This window comes from Haematobia irritans, chromosome 4, assembly GCF_050003625.1.
Source record: "Haematobia irritans isolate KBUSLIRL chromosome 4, ASM5000362v1, whole genome shotgun sequence".
In the NCBI taxonomy this organism is placed as follows: Eukaryota; Metazoa; Arthropoda; class Insecta; order Diptera; family Muscidae; genus Haematobia; species Haematobia irritans.
The window spans coordinates 126699955-126725011 of NC_134400.1; positions in this window are offsets into that span (position 1 = coordinate 126699955).

Sequence of the window (25057 nt, forward strand, 5' to 3'; positions counted from 1 at the left end):
AGAATCTGATCTAGTCTTCGTAGGTAGAATCTTTAAACTTATCTTCGGGAAACGTACTGGTTGAACTGGACTGCTTAGGAGAATATCTGTCATCTTACCCTCTTAAAATTATATATATTATCAAGTATCCTGTTAAGGGGAAGAGTTTCCAAAGGAAACTATTATAGTTGATTCATGGTGGTGGGTTTTTAAGATTCCGCCCGGCCGAACTTACTGCTGTATAACAGGTTGGCTGATAAGTCCCCGGTCTAACAAAGAAAAACACATTTTGTTTTGTCAAAATTCGTTTTTATTATTCAACATAGTTCCCCTCAAGAGCGATACAACGATTCTCCTAAGCATTTTGATAGTACTCCTTCGGTTTTGCCTCAAAATAGGCCTCAGTTTGGGCGATCACCTCTTCATTGCAGCCAAATTTTTTCCCTGCGAGCATCCTTTTGAGGTCTGAGAACAAGAAAGAGTCGCTGGGGGCCAGATCTGGAGAATACGGTAATTCGAAGCCCAATTCATGAATTTTTGCCATCGTTCTCAATGGCTTGTGGCACGGTGCGTTGTCTTGGTGGAACAGCACTTTTTTCTTCTTCATATGGGGCCGTTTTGCCGCGATTTCGACCTTCAAACGCTCCAATAACGCCATATAATAGTCACTGTTGATGGTTTTTCCCTTCTCAAGATAATCGATAAAAATTATTCCATGCGCATCCCAAAAAACAGAGGCCATTACTTTGCCAGCGGACTTTTGAGTCTTTCCACGCTTCGGAGACGGTTCACCGGTCACTGTCCACCCATCTTACTGTCGATTGGACTCAGGAGTGTAGTGATGGAGCAATGTTTCATCCATTGTCACATATCGACGGAAAAACTCGGGTGTATTACGAGTTAACAGCTGCAAACACCGCTCAGAATCATCAACACGTTGTTGTTTTTGGTCAAATGTGAGCTCGCGCGGCACCCATTTTGCACAGAGATTCCGCATATCCAAATATTGATGAATGATATGACCAACACGTTCCTTTGATATCTTTAGGCCTCTGCTACCACCTCTTTCGGGCGTCCGCTGCGTTCACCGTCCTCCGTGCTCATTTCACCACGCTTGAATTGTGCATACCAATCAATTATTGTTGATTTCCCTGGGGCAGAGTCCAGAAACTCATTATCAAGCCAAGTTTTTGCTTCCACCATATTTTTCCCCTTCAGAAAACAGTATTTTATCAAAACACGAAATTCCTTTTTTTCCATTTTTTTCACAATAACAAAAGTTGCTTCACAAAAGACGCTCTCTCTCTCAAACTAATTGACTTACAGACGTCAAATTTTGACACGAATCATTTGAAGGTTGGTACTATATAAAAATAATATGCATTTAATACCAGCGAAGCCATCTATGTGTCAGACCGGGGAGTTATCAGCCAACCTGTTATACATGTTTTAATTTAAATTTCTCAAAAAAAATCCCAATACACGTTTTAAATTTTTTTTTTTTTTGTAAATAAAAAACGGGCTCTGCTGACGCTAATCAGTCATAATCTACAAGTTAAAACAAGTAAGTAAAGTCTAAAAACGAGTGAGGCCGACTCTTCACCACAGTGTAGACCAAAAGTTTTGGTGCCATCTTAAATCAATCAATTTTATTGGGAACTGTATAAAGTACTACATTGGAATATACATGTATATCAATCTGAAACGATTTGGACATTTTTTTTTACATTTCTACAAATTCTCTACAATTAAAAATTAAATTGACCAACGCCCTGGGACGAAACACAATGTTAGTAAAACAATATGAAATGTTTAAACCTTAAGCCATTTTTATACAATTTGACAAAAGTGTATGTATGATTTATTGGGCGATACATATGTATTAGAGGTATTGGACAATTTGAGGCATTTTACAATTTTTTCTACTTCACAAGGATATTGGCTCGATTTAGCAATATTTATATACTAAATGTTCTTTGTATCAAATAAAGGCATTATTAGCATGGAATGTTAGGTTAGGTTAGGTTAGGTGGCAGCCCGATGTATCAGGCTCACTTAGACTATTCAGTCCATTGTGACACCACATTGGTGAACTTCTCTCTTATCACTGAGTGCTGCCCGATTCCATGTTAAGCTCAATGACAAGGGACCTCCTTTTTATAGCCGAGTCCGAACGGCGTTTCACATTGCAGTGAAATCACTTAGAGAAGCTTTGAAACCCTCAGAAATGTCACCATCATTACTGACACCGATTGTCTTTGATCCGAAAAAAACCCCGTGCCAAATTTGTGGCCGATCGTCCAAAAATTGCGAGCTGTACTCTACACACAAAATTACATATACAGACAGACAGAAAGGCGGACATCGCTAAATCAACTCAGAATTTAATTCTAAGCCGATCGGTATACTAAACGCATTGCTCCTTCTTGACGTTACAAACTTATTATACCCTGTACCACAGTAGTGGTGAAGGCTTTAAAAAATTGTTGGTGATAAATTTGTAAATCGGTTACGATATACATTTGTCATATTTTGTTTTGGCGTGCAGAAAGCCGGATAAGGTTAAACAAATTGAGCAACTCTTTCGTGGATCTTCCAACACTTCCAAACACCATAAATTAATGAATAATTAAATGTCTTTTATATTCCGCATGGACTCACTCATTAATAATCAGAGGTATTTGCTATCGATGGCTGTATTACGTTGGTTTTCATAATAATTTCGCTTGTTAGCACAATTCACAATACTTTCAATGGGAAAGTACTTAACATGAACTTATCTTATATACATTCAACTTTGTCCTTAATGACAAACATTGTAATACACAGAAAAAGTTTCCGTAGTTAAACTAACACTAAATTTAACTTATTTTTAATGGAAAAAATTATTTGTTAAATTTTATTATTTTTTCGAAATTTTCCACAGCTTAATGAAATTTTACTTTTTTTAAGTATGTTTCAAAATTTTATGAACTAAACGTGGCTATAAAGTTCAATAACCGTACACATAAGTTCAATCTGAACAAAGCAAAAGAAGATTTTCGTACGATTCCCAAAAATAGTACACTCTTAGAAAAATATGTTTTTCATATGTTCCGATATAAACAAAATGTGTTTCGGGCACAATTTTAAAACACAATATATTTAAGTGCAAACATGTAATGTTCCTAAACTAACACTAAATGTTTGGGACATCTATGTTAATATGTTAGAATATATTATGTTTGGGGCATGAATGTTTCATAAAAATCATATGTGTGAATACAAACATATATAAATTTACAAATTTCAACTAAACATACACATGTTGTGATATTTTATTCAAAGCGACAGAGAGAGTATAGAGAGAAATAGAGATGGAAACCGGGAGAGTTGACGAAAGATATCAATATAACACAGCAAAAGAGTCAAAAGAGAACAATTTCTGTGAAACCGCTTGTATGTTGTTTCGGAAAACTGTTTTATGATAAGGCCAAAAATTTGATATGTTTAAGTCTAAATATTATTTAATTTGAATAAAAAGAATATACATTCTGAACCAAGAGAATAGACATTTGAAAAACAAACAGCTTATGTTTTCGCCTTGAGAGCAGCATTTTATGTATGTGTGGACATGTGTTTTGTTTATCATTTTGGCATTATTTTTTTCTTGGTTCGTTAAAAGAAATCAGGGGTCTTCATAAAAATAACGAAAGGGCACTATACTCTTTTTAGAGTTGGGACGGTAAAATGAAATAAGGAGGAAATAGTGAAAAATTACACAGTAAAATGTAAAAAAACAAAGTTTAGTTTCTCTTTATTAAAAAGTAGTCCACGAGGAGTTGACGGACACCATCAAATATAAAAGCGGGCATTAAGTTCGACTTTTACAGCTAAAACAATTTAAAAAGTTTATTTTCTTTAAAATGAATTATTAAAGAAAAATAAAAGGAATTTTAGAGCGATGGTGTTAAATGCTAGTAAAAAACTGTTCACTCCTAAATAAATTTATGTTTATATTATAAAATTATGTATGTATGTTTATACTCGACTCCACGTTTTTCTTTTGTTAGTTTTTGAATTCCTTCCAAATTTTAAAGTTTTGTACAAAAACAGTTTTTTATTACAAGATTGTTATTTTTGCAATAAAAAATAATATTTTATCCAAAAATCATTCAATTTCGTTTATATCAAGCACTGTTACTGACTATAAATCTTTAATAACGCACATTTCGATGTTTCATTTAAAAAAATTAATATAGTATAAATATAAATGTGTAAATTAAAAAAAAAAAAAAAAAAAAAAAAAATTTTCGGTCGGAGCAGGGATTGAACCCACGACCCTTTGCATGCAAGGCAGACATGCTAACCACTGCTCCACGTGGCAAACAAATGTATGTTTCTGTTAAATAATGTTATGTTTGCATGGGCTCGTGGGCGCTGCAAACTATGCTATATAAATGTAACATAAAACGATAATTATCTACTGGTGACTATAACAGCTACGTAGCCCAGTGGATAGTGTGTTGGCTTACAAACTGTATGGTCCTCGGTTCGATTCTCCGTGCAGGCGAAAGGTAAAATTTAAAAAATTTATAAAAGTGAATAATTTCTTCAACATTATTTGTATTACAGAGAAAGGTGCCAATAACTAAAAAATTTCGTGGAAGTGAAAATTACGAGTATGTTAGGGAATGAGCACAATCGTGTTTGGGAAAATTCTTCCAAGCATATAATATTTTTGGCTCAAAATGCTTCCAAACATATAATATGTTCACATAAAACAAACATATTAATGTTTCGGCAGTATGCAATAATATATGTGCTTCCTGCAAAATATGTTTGGAACATATGTTAAAGAAGCGATTTTTTTTGAGGGTGTAAGAATGAAATACTGTATGGTTAAAATGGTCATGGTTTGGCGCCAATGATTTTCTTCTTTACTTTTAGTTAATTTTTTCTTCTATGAAAGGATGTAATTTCGTGAACTGCAGTTAAAAAGTACAACAGTGCATTAAATTTTCCCGGTTTTAATTACGCTTTGTGGAAATCTCAAAATGTGGAGTAAAATTTAGTTCAATTTTCGTGCGAAATAGTTCATTCTTCCTATAAAACAGTTTACTTTTTTTCGGTGTATGTGGCGATTAATAAAAACACAAATAATAGCAAATTTTTACACAATGACACGAACGAAAGAGATTAACATCATTTTAATTAAATTAACAATAACAGCTGCATGTTGGCCTTTATTCCCACAAATGCAAGGGTGCTTGAAGTCTGTCGAAGTCCACTATGCGCAAAAACATTAATTTCGTTACTCCAAAAAGAAATTTTAGACCAACAAAGACTTCTTTTGTTGTTTTTTTTTTATCTTTCATGCCAAATAATTTATTTGCCTGTATGAAAAAGTAAAAACAAAAATATTTTTTTAGCATTTTTGTTTCTAAGTAAAGAATTGCACTGCTTTAGAAGTTGTGCCTTGGAAGTTTATTTGGATGCAGAAATTTAAAAACTTCAAAACCAAAAAAAAAATCAAATTTCACTTTGTGTTTTTATCAGCATTTTTTGTTACACTTTTATTTTCTTACCATTTTTATACCCTCCCCCATAGGACGGGGGTATATTAACTTTGTCATTCCATTTGTAAAACATCGAAATATTGCTCTAAGACCCCATAAAGTGTATATATTCTGGGTGGTGGTGAAATTCTGAGTCGATCTGAGCATGTCCATGTCCGTGGGCTATACGTAAAAGTGGACCGATATGGCCAATGGGCCATATATAAACGGCCCCTCAAATTTGGATTGCAGACCCTCTAAGAGAAGCAAATTTCCTCCGGTCCGGCTGAAATTTGCTACATGGTGTTAGTATACGGTCTCTAACAACCATGCAAAAATTGGTTCACATCGGTCCATAATTATATTTAGCCCCCGTATAAACCGATCCCCCGATTTGGATTTCGGAGCCTCTAAGAGAAGCAAATTTCCTCCGATCCGGCAGAAATTTGGTACATGGTGTTAGTATATTGTCTTTAACAACCACGCAAAAATTGGTCCACATCGGTTCATAATTATATATAGCCCCCATATAAACCGATCCTCAGATTTGGCTTGCGGATCCTCTAAGAGAAGAAAATTTCATCCGATCCGTCTGAAATTTGGTACATGGTGTAAGTATTTGATCTCTAACATCTATACAAAAATTGGTCCACATCGGTAAATAATTATATATAGCCCCCATATAAACTAATCCCCCGATTTGGCTAGCGGAGCCTCTAAAAGAATCAAATTTCATCCGATCCGGCTGAAATTTGGTACATGGTGTTAGTATACGGTCTCTACTGACCGTGCAAAAATTGGTCCACATCGGTCAATAATTATATATAGCCCCCATATAAACCGATCACCAGATTTGACTTCGGAGCCTCTTGGAAGACCAAATTCATCTGATTCGGTTGAAATTTGGTACGTGGTGTTAATATATGACCTCAAACACCCATGCAAATATTGGTCGAAATCGGTCCATAATTATATATAGCTCCCATATAAACCGATCCCCAGATTTGACCTCCGAAGCCCTTTGGAAGAGCAAAATTCATCCGATTCGGTTGAAATTTGGTACGTGATGTTAGTAACATATATTGTATCCAACAACCATGCAGGAATTGGTTCATATCAGTCCATAATTATATATAGCCCCCATATAAACCGATCTCCAGATTTGACCTCTGGTGCCTTTTGGAGAAATTTGGTTGAAATTTGGAACGTGGTGATATGATATTTAACAACCATGCCAAAATTGGTCCATATCAGTCCATAATCATATATAACCCCCATATAAACCGACCCCAAGATTTGGTTTTGGAGCCTCTTGGAGGTATATGACCGTTAACAACCATTCCTGACTAGGTCCAAATCGGTCTATAGTTATATATAGCCCCCAGATAAATCGATCCCCAGTCACACCAAAATTGGTCCATATCAAGTTCATAATTGTATATAGCCCCCATATAATCGACCCTCATATTTCAATTCTAGCTCCCTACGTACCGTGCAAAAGTCCATATCGATTCGTAATTATTTGTAGACTTACCTACACATACCTTTTTTGTCTAATATATACCACGTATGCACTAACTCACAATATAGAAAAAGATTTAAGATATCACAACCCAAGTAATGCCTTAGCACACTCAGCCACAAACGCCACTGAACACGATGCATCAAAACATCTAGTCAATTGTTTGTGACATGAACATAATATGACACCAAGGCATGACATTCTAACAACTTCCTGAGATGTTCTTTGTTATTATGAATGAAAAAATAAAAAACTCTGGTTCGAATCTCACCAGCAACAATTTTTTTACTAAATATTTTTCTAAAAAAATATTTTTTTTTATGTTATGCATCGTTTTTATTTTGTTTTTGTTTTTTTTTCGGCATGTATTTTTGTATAAATATATTTTTTCTATTAAAATCAACAATTTAAACAATTTAAAATTATCGTAATTTGCAACACCTTCTGAAAGGAACTTCCATGGAAGTAAAGGTTCAAATTCCAGCGGGGATGATTGTTTTTTTATTTTTTTAATTGTTTCATTATTTTTTGTTTTTTTGCTTTTTTATTGATTTTCTATTCTTGTTTGCGAAATTTAATTGTCCAAAACATAAAATTTCACTTAAAACGGCATAATTCCGTACTTTTTAAGACTTGTCCAGAAACACTGCATCGGAAGTGGAAAAAACTTGATGGGGGATTCTGGGATGCGCTTTAAAAGAAATGTTTGTGGACTTGTCCAAAAGGACTGGATCGGAAGTGGAAAAACTTAATGGGTGATTCCGGGATGCAATTTAAGAGAAATGTTTGTGAAACAACTTTCAATTTTTTTGATGGGGTATATTATAGTCGGCCCCACTCGACTTGAGGCTTTCCTTACTTATTTTTCCATATGTGTTTTATCCGTTCCGTTAATTCAGTTCACGAATAAGTATTCCACCACATTCACATTAATATCTATTAGTTCATGAACATAAACTTCTTATACGTAACAAGTATATACAGCACTAAGTTCGGCCGGGCCGAATCTTAAATACCCACCACCATGAACCAAATATTAGGGTTTCCTTTGAAATTTCAGGAGGGCTTGAGGACTTGAGGACACTTCCCGAAGATAAATTTAAAGATTTCACCTATGAGGATTATATCAGATTCTGGATTTATAAGAACCACTTTTGTTTGAGTTTTAGAGGAATCATTATTATCTCTTGTAAGTGTGCAAGAAAATTATAAAATAACGTCTTGATTTGAAATCTTAAATCTGTAGAAGTAAAATCTGGAAATTTTACATTGAGCTTCAATCAATTTTCACGATCAGTGCGCCTTCTTCACCCTCAAGAAGTGAAGTCGGTCTATATGGAGGCATTACCAAATGGACCGATAAAAACTTAATCCGATACACGTTTTTGTGCGCCTAAAATACCAGAATATTTACAATTTCAGGCAAATCAGATAAAAACTACGGCTTCTAGAAACCCAAGGAGTTAAATCGGGAGATCGTTCTTATGGGGGCTATACTAAAATATGGACCGATACTCACCGTTTTCGGCACACCTCTTTATGACCCGAAAATACCTCTAGATTTCCAATTTCAGGCAAATAGGATAAAAACTTCGGATTCTAGAAGCCCAAAAATTAAAATCGGGAAATCGGTCTATATGGGGGCTATACCAAAATATGGACCGATAATCATTTAATAACCATTTGTGGCACAAATCTTTATGGTCCTAAAATACCTATAAATTTCCAATTTCAGACAAATTGGATAAAAACTACGGTTTCTACAAGCCCAAGACCCCAAATCGGGAGGTCGTTTTATATGGGGATCCTACCAAAACATGGACCGATACTCACAATTTTTGACACACGTATTTGTGGTCCTACAATACCTCTAGATTTCCAATTTCAGGTAAAGTGAATAAAAACTACGATTTCTATAAGTCCCAGAAGTAAAATCGTGAGATCGGTATATATGGGGGCTATACCAAAATATGGACCGATAATCACCATTTGTGGCACAAATCTTTATGGTCCTAAAATACCTATAAATTTCCAATTTCAGACAAATTGGATAAAAACTACGGTTTCTATAAGCCCAAGACCCCAAATCGGGAGGTCGTTTTATATGGGGATCCTACCAAAACATGGACCGATACTCACAATTTCTGACACACGTATTTGTGGTCCTACAATACCTCTAGATTTCCAATTTCAGGTAAATTGAATTAAAACTGCGGTTTCTATAAGCCCAAGAAGTAAAATCGAAAGATCGGTCTATATGGGGGCCATACCAAAACATGGACCGATACTTCCCATTTTCGATACACCTCTTTATGGTCAAAAACTACCTCTAGATTTCAAATTTCAGGCAAATTGGATAAAAACTACGATTTCTATAAACCCAAGACCCCCAATCGGGAGGTCGGTTTATATGGGGACTATATCAAAACCTGGACCGATATAGCCCATCTCCGAACTTGACCTGCCTGCAGACAAAAGACGAGTTTGTGCAAAATTTCAGCACGATTGCTTCATTATTGAAAACTGTAGCGTGATTACAACAGACAGACAGACAGACGGATAGACGGACCGACGGACAGACGGACATCGTTATATCGTCTTAGAATTTTTCCCTGATCAAGAATATATATACTTTATATAGTCGGAAATCGATATTTCGATGTGTTACAAACGGAATGACAAACTTATTATACCCCCGTCCCCATTCTATGGTGGTGGGTATAAAAATATGGGAAACGTTTAAATCTGAAGTAATTTTAAGGAAACTTCGAAAAAGTTTATTTATGATTTATCGCTCGATATATATGTAATAGAAGTTTAGGAAAATTAGAGTCATTTTTACAACTTTTCGATTAAGCAGTGGCGATTTTACAAGGAAAATGTTGGTATTTGGACCATTTTTGTCGAAATCAGAAAAACATATATATGGGAGCTGTATCTAAATCTGAACCGATTTCAACCAAATTTGGCACGCATAGCAACAATGCTAATTCTACTCCCTGTGCAAAATTTCAACTAAATCGGACTAAAAAATTGGTATCTGTGGTCATATGAGTGTAAATCGGGCGAAAGCTATATATGGGAGATATATCTAAGTCTGAACCGATTTCAACCAAATTTGGCACGCATAGCTACAATGCTAATTCTACTCCCTGTGCAAAATTTCATCTAAATCGGACCAAAAAATTGGTCTCTGTGGTCATATGAGTGTAAATCGGCCGAATGCTATATATTGGAGCTATATCTAAATCTGAACCAATTTCAACCAAATTTTGCACGCATAGCTACAGTGCTAATTCTACTCCCTGTGCAAAATTTCAACTCAATTGGGGTAAAACTCTGGCTTCTGGGACCGTATTAGTCAATATCGGGCGAAAGATATATATGGGAGCTATATCTAAATCTGAACCGATTTCGATAAAATTTGGCACACTTGACTATAGTACTAATTGTTCTTCTTGTGAAAATTTTAAGTAAATTAGAGTAAAACTCTGGCTTCTGGGGCCATATAAATCCATATCGGGCGAAATATATATATATGGGAGCTATATCTAAATCTGAACCGATTTCTTCCAAAATCAATAGGGATCTGTTCTGAGCCAAAACACATACTTATGCCAAATTTGAAGTCGATTGGACTAAAACTGCGACCTAGACTTTGGTTACAAAAATATGTTCACGGACAGACGGACTCAGGAGCCCACCCTTAGCATTTTTGCCAAAGACACCATGTGTCTATCTCGTCTCCTTCTGGGTGTTGCAAACATATGCACTAACTTATAATACCCTGTTCCGCAGTGTGGAGCAGGGTATAAAAAAATACAAAAGGGTGCCAATGAAGCATTCGATCTAAAAACGAACATTTCATTTTTAATCAGCTACATTTTTGTAAAATAAATTCGTGAGGACTCAGAGCTCAATGTTGCCCCCTCACCAGTGTTCATCACTGATTTGGACAATATATCTCATAAATATAAAATATTTATCTACTACCCAATTTTATTACTTAAGTATTTAGAAATCAATTTTGATCCGTAAGTGTACAGTTACCATGTACTTATTTTTAGAACATTTGAAATACAATCACCGATCTACTGGTGTTGCATTTCGAAATCTTGCTGCTTGCAAGCTGGTAAGATAATTAATTTTATATTTGTAAATTATCGCCGACACTCTACCGCAGAGCCTATTTCTTGGTTATGCCCTCAACCTTAGGATGGGGGTATATTAACTTTGTCATTCCGTTTGTAACACATCGAAATATTGCTCTAACACCCCCTAAAGTATAAATATTCTGGGTCGTGGTGAAATTCTGAGTCGATCTAAGCATGTCCGTCCGTCTGTTGAAATCACGCTAACTTCCGAACGAAACAAGCTATCGACTTGAAACTTGGTACAAGTAGTTGTTATTTATGTAGGTCGGATGGTATTGCAAATGGACCATCCGCTCGGACCACTTTTACGTATAGCCCCCATATAAACCGACGCCCAGATTTGGCTTGCGGAGCCTTTTGGAGGATCAAAATTCATCCGATCCGGTTGAAATTTGGTACATGGTGTTAGAATATGGTCTCTAATGACCATGCAGAAATTGGTCCACATCGGTTCATAATTATATATAGCCCCCATATAAACCGATCCCCACATTTGGCTTGCGGAGCCTGTACGAGAAGCAAATTTCATCCGATACGCTTGAAATTTGGTACATGGTGTTAGTATATGGTCTATAACAATCGTGCAAAAGTTGGTCCACATTGGTTCATAATTATATATAGCCCCCATATAAACCGATCCGAAGATTTGGCTTGCGGAGCCTGTAAGAGAAGCAAATTTCATCCGATACGCTTGAAATTTCGTACATGGTGTTAGTATATGGTCTATAACAATCATGCAAAAGTTGGTCCACATCGGTTCATAATTATATATAGCCCCCATATAAACCGATCCGAAGATTTGGCTTGCGGAGCCTGTAAGAGAAGCAAATTTCATCCGATACGCTTGAAATTTCGTACATGGTGTTAGTATATGGTCTATAACAATCATTCAAAAATTAGTGCACATCGGTCCATAATTATATACAGCCCCCTTATAAACCGATCCCCAGATTTGAACTCCGGAGCCTCGTGGTTGAACTAAATTCATCCGATTCGGTTGAAATTTGGTACGTGGTGTTAGTATATGGTCTCTAGCAACCATGCACGAATTGGTCCATATAGGTCCATAATTATATATAACCCCCATATAAACCGATCCCCAGATTTGACCTACTGAGCTCTTTGAGGAGCAAAATTCATCCGATCCGGTTGAAATTTGGCACGTGGTGAAATTTGGTACATTGCGCTAGTATATGGCCGCTAACAACCATGCCAAAATTGGTCCATATCGGTCTATAGTTATATATAGCCGATCCCCAAAAATAATCTACCAAAATTTCTATAGAAAATTTTGTCAAATTTGAATAACTATAGAAAATTTTGTCAAAATTTTATTACTATAAAAATTTTGTCAAAATTTTATTACTATAAAAAATTTTGTCAACATTTGATTTCTATAGAAAATTTTGTCAAAATTTTATTGCTTTAGAAAAGTTTGTAGAAATTTCATTTCTATAGAAAATTTGTTCAAAATTTTATTTCTATTGAAAATTTTGTCAAACTGAATTATATTACATACGTATTTAATCGGCCTTTTTTGTTTAATATAACATATACCCCGTATGGACTAACTTACAATTAAGAAGACGGTGTTAAAAGTATTAAGATACCTTGCCATCGGCAAGTGTTACTTCAACCCAAGTAATTCGATTGTGGATGACAGTCTATAGTACAAGTTTCTATGCAATCCATGGTGGAGGGTACAAAGAACTTACGGCCGTATATACTTGTTTTTTTTATACCCTTCACCACTACTGTGGTACAGGGTATAATAAGTTTGTGCATTTGTATGTAACGCCAAGAAGGAGTAATCATAGACCAACCTTTTAGTATACGGATCGGCTTAGAATTAAATTCTGAGTCGATTTAGCGATGTCCGTCTGTCTGTCTGTCCGTCTGTCTGTCCGTCTGTCTGTCCGTCTGTCTGTCCGTCTGTCTGTCTGTCTGTCTGTCTGTCTGTCTGTCTGTTGATGTATTTTTGTGTGCAAAGTACAGCTCGCAGTTTTAGTCCGATTGTCCTAAAATTTAGTATAGGATCCTGTTTCGGCTCAAAGACGATCCCTATTGATTTTGGAAAAAATCGGTTCAGATTTAGATATAGCTGCCATATATATTTTTCACCGATCTGGTCATAATTGGCGTGTATATAAACCGATCTTCCTCAAATTCCGTACATCCGAATATTTTATGCATCTCGAAAAACTTGCAAAATATCAGCAAAATCGGTTCAGATTTAGATATAGCTCCCATATATAGCTTTCGCCCGATTTACACTCATTTGCCCACAGAGGCCAATTTTTTGCTCCGATTTAGTTGAAATTTTGCATAGGGAGTAGAATTAGCATTGTAACTATGCGTGCCAAATTTGCTTGAAATCGGTTCAGATTTGGATATATCTATATCTTTGGATATATAAATCTTTCGCCCGATTTACACTCATATGACCACAGAGGCCAATTTTTAACTCCGATTTAGTTGAAATTTTGCACAGGGTGTAGAATTAGCATTGTTGCAATGCGCGCCAAATTTGGTTGAAATAGGTTCAGTTTTAGATATAGCTCCCATATATAGCTTTCGCCCAATTTACACTCATATGACCACAGAGGCCAATTTTTAACTCTGATTTAGTTGAAATTTTGCACAGGGAGTAAAATAAGCATTGTTGCTATGCGTGCCAAATTTGGTTGAAATCGGTTAAGATTTAGATATAGCTCCCATATATATGTTTTTCTGATTTCGACAAAAATTGTCAAAATACCAACATTTTCCTTGTAAAATCGCCACTGCTTAGTCGAAAAGTTCTAAAAAGGACTCGAATTTTCCTAAACTTCTAACACATATATATCGAGCGATAAATCATAAATAAACTTTTTCGAAGTTTCCTTAAAATTGCTTCAGATTTAAACGTTTCCCATATTTTTTATACCCTTCACCACTACTGTGGTACAGGGTATAATAAGTTTGTGCATTTGTATGTAACGCCAAGAAGGAGTAATCATAGACCAACCTTTTAGTATACGGATCGGCTTAGAATTAAATTCTGAGTCGATTTAGCGATGTCCGTCTGTCTGTCCGTCTGTCCGTCTGTCTGTCCGTCTGTCTGTCTGTCTGTTGATGTATTTTTGTGTGCAAAGTACAGCTCGCAGTTTTAGTCCGATTGTCCTAAAATTGTCCTGTTTCGGCTCAAAGACGATCCCTATTGATTTTGGAAAAAATCGGTTCAGATTTAGATATAGCTGCCATATATATTTTTCACCGATCTGGTCATAACTGGCGTGTATATCAACCGATCTTCCTCAAATTCCGTACATCCGAATATTTTATGAGTCTCGAAAAAACTTGCAAAATATCAGCAAAATCGGTTCAGATTTAGATATAGCTCCCATATATAGCTTTCGCCCGATTTACACTCATTTGCCCACAGAGGCCAATTTTTTGCTCCGATTTAGTTGAAATTTTGCATAGGGAGTAGAATTAGCGTTGTAACTATGCGTGCCAAATTTGCTTGAAATCGGTTCAGATTTGGATATATCTCCCATATAAATCTTTCGCCCGATTTACACTCATATGACCACAGAGGCCAATTTTTAACTCCGATTTAGTTGAAATTTTGCACAGGGAGTAGAATTAGCATTGTTGCAATGTGCGCCAAATTTGGTTGAAATCGGTTCAGATTTAGATATAGCTCCCATATATAGCTTTCGCCCGATTTACACTCATATGACCACAGAGGCCAATTTTTATACCCTTCACCACTACTGTGGTACAGGGTATAATAAGTTTGTGCATTTGTATGTAACGCCAAGAAGGAGTAATCATAGACCAACCTTTTAGTATACGGATCGGCTTAGAATTAAATTCTGAGTCGATTTAGCGATGTCCGTCTGTCTGTCTGTCTGTCCGTCTGTCTGTCCGTCTGTCTGTCCGTCTGTCTGTCTGTCTGTCTGTCTGTTGATGTATTTTTGTGTGCAAAGTACAGCTCGCAGTTTTAGTCCGATTGTCCTAAAATTTAGTATAGGATCCTGTTTCGGCTCAAAGACGATCCCTATTGATTTTGGAAAAAATCGGTTCAGATTTAGATATAGCTGCCATATATATTTTTCACCGATCTGGTCATAATTGGCGTGTATATAAACCGATCTTCCTCAAATTCCGTACATCCGAATATTTTATGAATCTTGAAAAACTTGCAAAATATCAGCAAAATCGGTTCAGATTTAGATATAGCTCCCATATATAGATTTCGCCCGATTTACACTCATTTGCCCACAGAGGCCAATTTTTTGCTCCGATTTAGTTGAAATTTTGCATAGGGAGTAGAATTAACATTGTAACTATGCGTGCCAAATTTGCTTGAAATCGGTTCAGATTTGGATATATCTCCCATATAAATCTTTCGCCCGATTTACACTCATATGACCACAGAGGCCAATTTTTAACTCCGATTTAGTTGAAATTTTGCACAGGGTGTAGAATTAGCATTGTTGCAATGCGCGCCAAATTTGGTTGAAATAGGTTCAGATTTAGATATAGCTCCCATATATAGCTTTCGCCCAATTTACACTCATATGACCACAGAGGCCAATTTTTAACTCTGATTTAGTTGAAATTTTGCACAGGGAGTAAAATAAGCATTGTTGCTATGCGTGCCAAATTTGGTTGAAATCGGTTAAGATTTAGATATAGCTCCCATATATATGTTTTTCTGATTTCGACAAAAATTGTCAAAATACCAACATTTTCCTTGTAAAATCGCCACTGCTTAGTCGAAAAGTTCTAAAAAGGACTCTAATTTTCCTAAACTTCTAACACATATATATCGAGCGATAAATCATAAATAAACTTTTTCGAAGTTTCCTTAAAATTGCTTCAGATTTAAACGTTTCCCATATTTTTTATACCCTTCACCACTACTGTGGTACAGGGTATAATAAGTTTGTGCATTTGTATGTAACGCCAAGAAGGAGTAATCATAGACCAACCTTTTAGTATACGGATCGGCTTAGAATTAAATTCTGAGTCGATTTAGCGATGTCCGTCTGTCTGTCCGTCTGTCTGTCCGTCTGTCTGTCCGTCTGTCCGTCTGTCTGTCCGTCTGTCTGTCTGTCTGTCTGTTGATGTATTTTTGTGTGCAAAGTACAGCTCGCAGTTTTAGTCCGATTGTCCTAAAATTGTCCTGTTTCGGCTCAAAGACGATCCCTATTGATTTTGGAAAAAATCGGTTCAGATTTAGATATAGCTGCCATATATATTTTTCACCGATCTGGTCATAATTGGCGTGTATATCAACCGATCTTCCTCAAATTCCGTACATCCGAATATTTTATGAGTCTCGAAAAAACTTGCAAAATATCAGCAAAATCGGTTCAGATTTAGATATAGCTCCCATATATAGCTTTCGCCCGATTTACACTCATTTGCCACAGAGGCCAATTTTTTGCTCCGATTTAGTTGAAATTTTGCATAGGGAGTAGAATTAGCGTTGTAACTATGCGTGCCAAATTTGCTTGAAATCGGTTCAGATTTGGATATATCTCCCATATAAATCTTTCGCCCGATTTACACTCATATGACCACAGAGGCCAATTTTTAACTCCGATTTAGTTGAAATTTTGCACAGGGAGTAGAATTAGCATTGTTGCAATGTGCGCCAAATTTGGTTGAAATCGGTTCAGATTTAGATATAGCTCCCATATATAGCTTTCGCCCGATTTACACTCATATGACCACAGAGGCCAATTTTTAACTCTGATTTAGTTGAAATTTTGCACAGGGAGTAAAATAAGCATTGTTGCTATGCGTGCCAAATTTGGTTGAAATCGGTTAAGATTTAGATATAGCTCCCATATATATGTTTTTCTGATTTCGACAAAAATGGTCAAAATACCAACATTTTCCTTGTAAAATCGCCACTGCTTAGTCGAAGAGTTGTAAAAATGACTCTAATTTTCCTAAACTTCTAATACATATATATCGAGCGATAAATCATAAATAAACTTTTTCGATGTTTCCTTAAAATTGCTTCAGATTTAAACGTTTCCCATATTTTTATACCCTTCACCACTACTGTGGTACAGGGTATAATAAGTTTGTGCATTTGTATGTAACGCCAAGAAGGAGTAATCATAGACCAACCTTTTAGTATACGGATCGGCTTAGAATTAAATTCTGAGTCGATTTAGCGATGTCCGTCTGTCTGTCTGTCCGTCTGTCTGTCCGTCTGTCTGTCCGTCTGTCTGTCCGTCTGTCTGTCTGTCTGTCTGTCTGTCTGTTGATGTATTTTTGTGTGCAAAGTACAGCTCGCAGTTTTAGTCCGATTGTCCTAAAATTTAGTATAGGATCCTGTTTCGGCTCAAAGACGATCCCTATTGATTTTGGAAAAAATCGGTTCAGATTTAGATATAGCTGCCATATATATTTTTCACCGATCTGGTCATAATTGGCGTGTATATAAACCGATCTTCCTCAAATTCCGTACATCCGAATATTTTATGCATCTCGAAAAACTTGCAAAATATCAGCAAAATCGGTTCAGATTTAGATATAGCTCCCATATATAGCTTTCGCCCGATTTACACTCATTTGCCCACAGAGGCCAATTTTTTGCTCCGATTTAGTTGAAATTTTGCATAGGGAGTAGAATTAGCATTGTAACTATGCGTGCCAAATTTGCTTGAAATCGGTTCAGATTTGGATATATCTATATCTTTGGATATATAAATCTTTCGCCCGATTTACACTCATATGACCACAGAGGCCAATTTTTAACTCCGATTTAGTTGAAATTTTGCACAGGGTGTAGAATTAGCATTGTTGCAATGCGCGCCAAATTTGGTTGAAATAGGTTCAGTTTTAGATATAGCTCCCATATATAGCTTTCGCCCAATTTACACTCATATGACCACAGAGGCCAATTTTTAACTCTGATTTAGTTGAAATTTTGCACAGGGAGTAAAATAAGCATTGTTGCTATGCGTGCCAAATTTGGTTGAAATCGGTTAAGATTTAGATATAGCTCCCATATATATGTTTTTCTGATTTCGACAAAAATTGTCAAAATACCAACATTTTCCTTGTAAAATCGCCACTGCTTAGTCGAAAAGTTCTAAAAAGGACTCGAATTTTCCTAAACTTCTAACACATATATATCGAGCGATAAATCATAAATAAACTTTTTCGAAGTTTCCTTAAAATTGCTTCAGATTTAAACGTTTCCCATATTTTTTATACCCTTCACCACTACTGTGGTACAGGGTATAATAAGTTTGTGCATTTGTATGTAACGCCAAGAAGGAGTAATCATAGACCAACCTTTTAGTATACGGATCGGCTTAGAATTAAATTCTGAGTCGATTTAGCGATGTCCGTCTGTCTGTCCGTCTGTCCGTCTGTCTGTCCGTCTGTCTGTCTGTCTGTTGATGTATTTTTGTGTGCAAAGTACAGCTCGCAGTTTTAGTCCGATTGTCCTAAAATTGTCCTGTTTCGGCTCAAAGACGATCCCTATTGATTTTGGAAAAAATCGGTTCAGATTTAGATATAGCTGCCATATATATTTTTCACCGATCTGGTCATAACTGGCGTGTATATCAACCGATCTTCCTCAAATTCCGTACATCCGAATATTTTATGAGTCTCGAAAAAACTTGCAAAATATCAGCAAAATCGGTTCAGATTTAGATATAGCTCCCATATATAGCTTTCGCCCGATTTACACTCATTTGCCCACAGAGGCCAATTTTTTGCTCCGATTTAGTTGAAATTTTGCATAGGGAGTAGAATTAGCGTTGTAACTATGCGTGCCAAATTTGCTTGAAATCGGTTCAGATTTGGATATATCTCCCATATAAATCTTTCGCCCGATTTACACTCATATGACCACAGAGGCCAATTTTTAACTCCGATTTAGTTGAAATTTTGCACAGGGAGTAGAATTAGCATTGTTGCAATGTGCGCCAAATTTGGTTGAAATCGGTTCAGATTTAGATATAGCTCCCATATATAGCTTTCGCCCGATTTACACTCATATGACCACAGAGGGCAATTTTTATACCCTTCACCACTACTGTGGTACAGGGTATAATAAGTTTGTGCATTTGTATGTAACGCCAAGAAGGAGTAATCATAGACCAACCTTTTAGTATACGGATCGGCTTAGAATTAAATTCTGAGTCGATTTAGCGATGTCCGTCTGTCTGTCTGTCCGTCTGTCTGTCCGTCTGTCTGTCCGTCTGTCTGTCCGTCTGTCTGTCTGTCTGTCTGTCTGTTGATGTATTTTTGTGTGCAAAGTACAGCTCGCAGTTTTAGTCCGATTGTCCTAAAATTTAGTATAGGATCCTGTTTCGGCTCAAAGACGATCCCTATTGATTTTGGAAAAAATCGGTTCAGATTTAGATATAGCTGCCATATATATTTTTCACCGATCTGGTCATAATTGGCGTGTATATAAACCGATCTTCCTCAAATTCCGTACATCCGAATATTTTATGAATCTTGAAAAACTTGCAAAATATCAGCAAAATCGGTTCAGATTTAGATATAGCTCCCATATATAGATTTCGCCCGATTTACACTCATTTGCCCACAGAGGCCAATTTTTTGCTCCGATTTAGTTGAAATTTTGCATAGGGAGTAGAATTAACATTGTAACTATGCGTGCCAAATTTGCTTGAAATCGGTTCAGATTTGGATATATCTCCCATATAAATCTTTCGCCCGATTTACACTCATATGACCACAGAGGCCAATTTTTAACTCCGATTTAGTTGAAATTTTGCACAGGGTGTAGAATTAGCATTGTTGCAATGCGCGCCAAATTTGGTTGAAATAGGTTCAGATTTAGATATAGCTCCCATATATAGCTTTCGCCCAATTTACACTCATATGACCACAGAGGCCAATTTTTAACTCTGATTTAGTTGAAATTTTGCACAGGGAGTAAAATAAGCATTGTTGCTATGCGTGCCAAATTTGGTTGAAATCGGTTAAGATTTAGATATAGCTCCCATATATATGTTTTTCTGATTTCGACAAAAATTGTCAAAATACCAACATTTTCCTTGTAAAATCGCCACTGCTTAGTCGAAAAGTTCTAAAAAGGACTCTAATTTTCCTAAACTTCTAACACATATATATCGAGCGATAAATCATAAATAAACTTTTTCGAAGTTTCCTTAAAATTGCTTCAGATTTAAACGTTTCCCATATTTTTTATACCCTTCACCACTACTGTGGTACAGGGTATAATAAGTTTGTGCATTTGTATGTAACGCCAAGAAGGAGTAATCATAGACCAACCTTTTAGTATACGGATCGGCTTAGAATTAAATTCTGAGTCGATTTAGCGATGTCCGTCTGTCTGTCCGTCTGTCTGTCCGTCTGTCTGTCCGTCTGTCCGTCTGTCTGTCCGTCTGTCTGTCTGTCTGTCTGTTGATGTATTTTTGTGTGCAAAGTACAGCTCGCAGTTTTAGTCCGATTGTCCTAAAATTGTCCTGTTTCGGCTCAAAGACGATCCCTATTGATTTTGGAAAAAATCGGTTCAGATTTAGATATAGCTGCCATATATATTTTTCACCGATCTGGTCATAATTGGCGTGTATATCAACCGATCTTCCTCAAATTCCGTACATCCGAATATTTTATGAGTCTCGAAAAAACTTGCAAAATATCAGCAAAATCGGTTCAGATTTAGATATAGCTCCCATATATAGCTTTCGCCCGATTTACACTCATTTGCCACAGAGGCCAATTTTTTGCTCCGATTTAGTTGAAATTTTGCATAGGGAGTAGAATTAGCGTTGTAACTATGCGTGCCAAATTTGCTTGAAATCGGTTCAGATTTGGATATATCTCCCATATAAATCTTTCGCCCGATTTACACTCATATGACCACAGAGGCCAATTTTTAACTCCGATTTAGTTGAAATTTTGCACAGGGAGTAGAATTAGCATTGTTGCAATGTGCGCCAAATTTGGTTGAAATCGGTTCAGATTTAGATATAGCTCCCATATATAGCTTTCGCCCGATTTACACTCATATGACCACAGAGGCCAATTTTTAACTCTGATTTAGTTGAAATTTTGCACAGGGAGTAAAATAAGCATTGTTGCTATGCGTGCCAAATTTGGTTGAAATCGGTTAAGATTTAGATATAGCTCCCATATATATGTTTTTCTGATTTCGACAAAAATGGTCAAAATACCAACATTTTCCTTGTAAAATCGCCACTGCTTAGTCGAAGAGTTGTAAAAATGACTCTAATTTTCCTAAACTTCTAATACATATATATCGAGCGATAAATCATAAATAAACTTTTTCGATGTTTCCTTAAAATTGCTTCAGATTTAAACGTTTCCCATATTTTTTTTTTACTAACATTGTGTTCCACCCTAGTGCATTAGCCGACTTAAATTTTGAGTCTATAGATTTTGTAGAAGTCTATCAAATTCTGTCCAGATCGAGTGATTTTTAAACGTATGTATTTGGGACAAACCTTTATATATAGCCCCCAACACATTTGACGGATGTGATATGGTATCGAAAATTTAGATCTACAAAGTGGTGCAGGGTATAATATAGTCGGCCCCGCCCGACTTTAGACTTTCCTTACTGGTTTTTTTACTAACATTGTGTTCCACCCTAGTGCATTAGCCGACTTAAATTTTGAGTCTATAGATTTTGTAGAAGTCTATCAAATTCTGTCCAGATCGAGTGATTTTTAAACGTATGTATTTGGGACAAACCTTTATATATAGCCCCCAACACATTTGACGGATGTGATATGGTATCGAAAATTTAGATCTACAAAGTGGTGCAGGGTATAATATAGTCGGCCCCGCCCGACTTTAGACTTTCCTTACTGGTTTTTTTTTTTTTTTTGTTTTTTTCATAAAAACTTGTCAACAATTTGTTGGGGGTTTTTGTGAGGAATCTAGATTTAAATTGACAATTTTTGAGAACGAGTGTTCTAATTTGGAGAGAAGAAGCACAAAAATACTGGCAATACTGTTTGAAGCATCAGATATAATTTGGATTTTTAAAATTACATTTATGTATTTAATTTAAAGAAACCTTATCTTTGATCCGGAATCATTACCAAAATTCTTACGGAAAGGTCAAAATCTTTGGATCCAAGTAAACTTTTTTGTGTGTTTTTAAAGGTTCTGAAGTAAATAATAAAAATATGATTTACAATTTGTTTTATGTTTCCATCTAATTTGTTTTATGTTTCCATCTAATTTTTTGATGGCGAACATATTCGTAGCAAACCAACCAAAAACCCCACAAGCGGCTAAAAAATTACATTTCCACGTAAAACTTTGAGGAATGCACAAAATAGAACGAAAACTAATTTCCATTCGCAGAACACTGAGAACATTTTTGCGGTCATAAGACCCGTTTGAAAATTCAAATATTTCAATTAAAACCCAATTAAAGTTGCGATATGCTCGGAAACCACTCGAACCGCAATAGCCGTGTTTCGTTGGAATGGCAAAATTAAATATTTGTTCATTCATTTTTTTTCTGTAGGTTAGCTCACCACCTTCAGAAAAAAAGTTGTGGCCTACATCATTTTTATTTTTTGTTTGCTAATGTATTACGTATATACTATAAGGAAGAGAAACAGTGTCCATTGTGTCTTAAAATGTTAAAACGTAATTTAGAAGAGTATCATACTTTCAAATATGAAGAAAGCTAAATATTCTATTGAATACCAGCTGAGACCGGCATGCTTGACAAAAGACTTAAATAGGTTTTTATTATTTTTTATTAATTAAACAATATGAAGGGTTACCTAATTTCGTAAAATAATCGATGTGAAAATAATAAACAAGAAATATTGAGGTGAGCCGAAGCTTATATCCTCCCCACCACAAACAGAAAAAAGGAACGGTTTTATGAGAAGAATGAAGTACCTCCTTCGAAAATTGAACCAAATTGTGTTTCATTTTTTAACACTTCTATAATGCGTTATTAAAATAACGAGAAATTACTGAGATTTTGGAATTTTTAATTAGTTACGAAATTCTTTCTTCTCATAATATCAAGAATTAACCTAAAACAAGTAAGTAAAGTCTAAAGTCGGGCGGGGCCGACTATATTATACCCTTCACCGCTATGTATACCAACATTTTTGACCTTGACTGCCTCTAATTTGTTTGCCATATGCAAATATTGAAATATGAACCGATTTTGCTCTACTAAAATATCTCTAAACTTAAAATCTAATCACATGTATCACCCGATTAATCTTACGATTAATCTTATGATTCTTGTCCTTAGGAACCACCTGCACGTTGTTGGCGGCGTACCACTCCATGGCCTTTTAACCGTAATGGCAAGATGCCAAATCCGGCCAAAACAGTACGGAACAACCGTGTTTCTTCAGGAAAGGCAGCAGACGTTTATTCAAACACGCTTTCACGTAAATTTCTTGGTTGACAGTCCCGGAAGCTATGAAAATGCTGCTTTTCAAGCCACAGGTTCAGATGGCTTGCCAAACCAGATATTTCTTTGCGAACTTTGACAGTTTTATGTGCTTGAAAATATCTGCTACCTTTCCCCTTCCTTTTGCCGTATAAAACTCCTGTCCCGGAAGCTGCTTGTAGTCGGCTTTGACGTAGGTTTCGTCGCCCATTACCACGCAGTCAAACTTCGTCAGCATCGTCGTGTACAGCCTCCGGGATCGCGCTTTGGCCGTCGTATTTTGTTTATTATTGCGATTTGGAGTCACTACCTTCTTGTATGTCGAAAGTCCGGCTAGTTTTTTGGCTCGATGCACGGTTGTAGACGATACACCCAGCTTATTTTCGGCATCTCGGAGAGAGGTTAGGAGTTCGCTTGAAACTGCCGGCAACTCTCTTTGTCGTCTCAGCAGCTTCCGGTTTTCGATTTCCCCCCGATCCAGACTTCCTGGCTGTCGACAAACGTTCCCCAAACACTTTAATTACATTTGTAACGGTTGATTTGGCCACTTTTAGCGATTTTGCAAGCTTTGCGTGCGAGTAGCTCGGATTTTCGCGATGCGCGAGCAAAATTTTGAAACGCTGCTCTTCTTGCTTGGACGGCATTTTGACAACTGAAGAGTGAATTCCAAAATCAAAATAGGAGCAACATTCTACACACACACACCTTCCAAATGAGGGGTGTTTAAGTTTTTTAAATGCAAAATTGAAAAAAATACGTCATGTTTATATTATCAAGGTTTTTTAAATGCAAAATTGAAAGAAATACGTCAAGTTTATATTGACCAAATTTTGACCGTATCACCCTTTACGCAATTTTATTCGATTCTGTGGAAAGTTTGGGGAAATTATCGCTTACGCCTAAATCGGAAGAATATATAGCGCTTTACCTAAATCTCATCCGATTTGGATCAAATTCGATACTCAATTTGGCACACATTGCTAAAATATTAATATCTACTCTTAGTGAAATATTTCATGCAAATCGGAATGAAACTTGAGCCTCCGGTGGTCCTATGAATATATATCGGGCTATCGATATATTTGGCACACTTGACAATACCACCAGTCGTACTCTTTGTGCAAAATTTGAAGGAAATAAATTCAAATATCTGACCTCTGCGGCCAATTAAATCAATATCGGCCAAAAGGTATATAAGGAAGCTATATTTCAATCTGAACCGATTTCAACAAAATTTAGCACATATAGCTATAATGTTACTTTTACTCCCTGTGCAAGATTACATGTAAATTAGTGTAAAACTTTGGCCTCCGTGGCCATATAAGTGTAAATCGGGCGAAAGAAATATAAGGGAGCAATATCTAAGTCTGAAACGATTTCAACTAAATTTGTCATATTTGACAAATCAGTGGTAAAATCAGGGTAAAACTCTGGCTTCTGG